Here is a 3,251-nt window from a genome sequence, read left to right as displayed (position 1 = left end):
ATAAAGCATACGCACTACAAAATGAGGTTGATCTCGAGTTGCCGATAATAGAACAGCTGGTTAACACGCAGTTCTAATGGGAAGGTTGCCGAAGAAAAAGAGACTGCCGACAATAGTCACACCCACCTGAGAAGTTTGGAGCGTTGTAAAAACGCTTTCAAAACGTTTTGAAAAATTTTGTCGATTGGAATGGATAGAGAAGCAAGCAGCAGATGAATGTAAACAAACAGACACATCATATATGTGCGTGACGCTGAGAAAATGCTAGTAGAAGTGCAGACGCTGCTTAGATTGACGAGAATACGTAAATTCCCCTACCTAAAGTCAAAGGATTTTGCGTAATGTCACACGATCACGTTTTTCGCCGTTTGGACCACTGTGGGGTGGTGGCCGGGTGGCGGCTGAGTTGCAGCCCGTCGGTGGACGGATTATGACCGGGGTTCGATCGGACGGTAGGTGTGGTGATCCCGCAATGGTACGGCTTATCACTGTGCACGTGGTCACTGATAGCCGGGTGATCGTCACTTTCGCACAGTTCGCGATTTCTCTCAAGCACTAGCAGTTACTGGCTCTGTACTTCCCCAGCCTCCGTTATCTGCTCACTCTCCTCCATCGTGGGCTCAGTCATTCTCTCCAGGGAGAGTTTCCGCCCACACTCTCTTCGAGTTCAGTGGATATCGCCGCCACCCATCTGCACTCACCGTTTAGCTGTTCGATCGTCTGACTACTTATTGACCGTTGCCGATTAAATAATCTCCCTAATATAAATACAGCTATATCCCGTGTACTAAATAAACATATGAAAACAATGTTATCCTCCCGTAACAAAGTCGAAGATTAAAATAAAGTGGTTCTGAGAAAACTACACATGGTGCGTGTTTTTTTTTTTGTAAATTACTTTATTTACAGGCGCAATCGAATAAAGAGAACTTTTTCAGTGAAAACAAAAAGTTCTTTTAACACCAGAACATTTTTGTAAACTTTAGGATGATCTGTGAACCACTGGGATAATTCAATAACATTAGGAAAGTACTGTGATCTTTAAGAAATATCTTAGAATTCCAGGAAAAAAGATGCCAAACTCAGAGACGTTCTGCAAACTTCAAATAAGTTCTAAGAACATCAGGAAAATTTGAAGAATTTCATCGAAGTTCAACGAAATCAAGGAAAAACTGAAAGTAACTTCTATAACCTGTCTCATTCCACTCCATGTCTTAGAAAACAGGTATGATAGTGATAATTTGTTGCGATATCTCTTTCTCTTTTACGCTTCTCTCATGAAATGTTGTCGACGGCATGAGCTGGGTGGAAGGGCGTAGAAATTAGAGTTCACCACCTAAAAAATTATCGTGAGAGGAGACAGGGCTGAAAGTCTCGTTAATAAAGATATAAAAAAAGTAGAAGGGTCTGTGTCTAGGGGCACGAACGGAAGCTTGACGGAGGACAAGCATGAAGAGCATTTAGTTCTTTTAATTGATCAATCATCTATTATCTCAGTTCTTTCCGTTTTTGAATTGTAGGCGTACCAAATTTGTAGTAATTTTTTTTTCAAAGAGAAAGTTGATGAAGAGAAACAATCAAAATCAATTGCACCCCTGCTTCCAAGTTTGGTTACAAGATTACAACTTTGGAGAGCATTTTGTGTGGTCGTTGGGGGCCTGTGGTTCTGAATATGGACAAACAAGCACAGAGAAATTCTATTCCAACTCTTTACTGATGTAAGCTTGATGGCCCTGAAAAGGGCCGTTTTATTGAAGAGGACATCCATGGCCACTTACGCTTGGCGTGTTTAGTGTAGGTGACAGCATCACGGACCTAATTTTCCAGGAACACCTTCAGCACACCTCGCAGATCAGACCGGAGATACGTTTGACACCACCACGGCGAGCCAGACGACCGATGGTGGTTATCTTGAAGAACTTTGCGATGACGCTTGGCGCCTTCTTTACCAGACCTTTTCCTCCTTTCACACGACCAGTCAATTGTTGCTTGTTGGATGCAGAAGAGTGAACTAGCCACCGCCTTCCTACTGCTGCTATTGCTGACCACCACGCCGTCCGAAGCGAAAATGAGTTGATGCTACTACTACTAACTACTTAAAATGTTTGTTTATTTACTTATTATCTTGTGGTTTACAATTATTGTACAATTTAATTGATTTAGCCCAAAAGCTCTTCATCTTTAGTGATTATGTCTGTAAAAAGTTACATTGTAAAAGTTTACATTTTGCTTTTAAGGAAAGCATATTTGTTGATTTTAATTAGAAAATTTGATATTATACCTACTTAACTTAGTTGCCTAACCTAACGTGCCAGATCCCTAATGATCTGTTGATCGGATCGCATGCAGTAATCTCTGAACCGTTTGATGGTAGCAGTTCTCCGTAACGCTAAGGTCTGAAGAGCAGCCAGGCGGTGGACCTCAGAATTTCTAGTCAGGGTTCCTTCCATTCATTTCGGCTAAAAAAATGTTTTATTAAATTATGGAATAATAAGATATTATGATAATAATTGGTTTGCGTAAGCAACAAGACAAGATACATTCAAAGTGTTTTTGTGTTACTTCATACGCGAGGTTAACGATTTTCAGAGTTGGTTGGAAATGCTAACATGAAGCTTTAGTGTGATGATTTATTAGCTAGAGAATGATCTTTAGAAGAGGGTAGGTGGATAGTTCCGTTAGAGTACGGCAGTACGGTGCTCATTTTCGACTTCTATTCAATTTTCATACTGCCGTACTTTAACGGAACTATCCCCCTACCCTCTTCTAAAGATCATTCTCTAGCTAATAAATCATCACACTAAAGCTTCATGTTAGCATTTCCAACCAACTCTGAAAATCGTTAACTTCGCGTATGAAGTAACATAAAAACACTTTGAATGTAACAACTCAAGGCGGGAGTAGCCGTCAACAATGCTGATGATGGTACAGCACGCAACAACGACCCTACTGCTTTCTCTCTGAGATGATCACGTTGGTCATGACGAGAGGAGCAACACAATAGTTGGGTAAAGAAGAACTGCATTATAACACACCATCGACTGGAAATGCTCTCGCAACGTGGGGCTTTAGGTAGTGATGAAAACGTCGCTAGAACTATTCCACAGCCGCAGTCAGTTTATGAGCAACAAGAGGGACGCACATTTTTGCCTGTGGATTTGGAGACATACTTCAAGTCCCCGCGAACATCGTACGGGTTAGGCAAAAATGTGCGTCTATCTTGAAAAACAGTCACATTAATGGCCCTTCGC

Source organism: Ochlerotatus camptorhynchus, unplaced genomic scaffold, assembly GCF_037179485.1.
Source record: "Ochlerotatus camptorhynchus isolate MF236.1 unplaced genomic scaffold, CSIRO-AGI_Acam_v1.1 ptg000345l, whole genome shotgun sequence".
In the NCBI taxonomy this organism is placed as follows: domain Eukaryota; kingdom Metazoa; phylum Arthropoda; class Insecta; order Diptera; family Culicidae; genus Ochlerotatus; species Ochlerotatus camptorhynchus.
Note: the sequence above shows the minus strand (reverse complement) of the source record.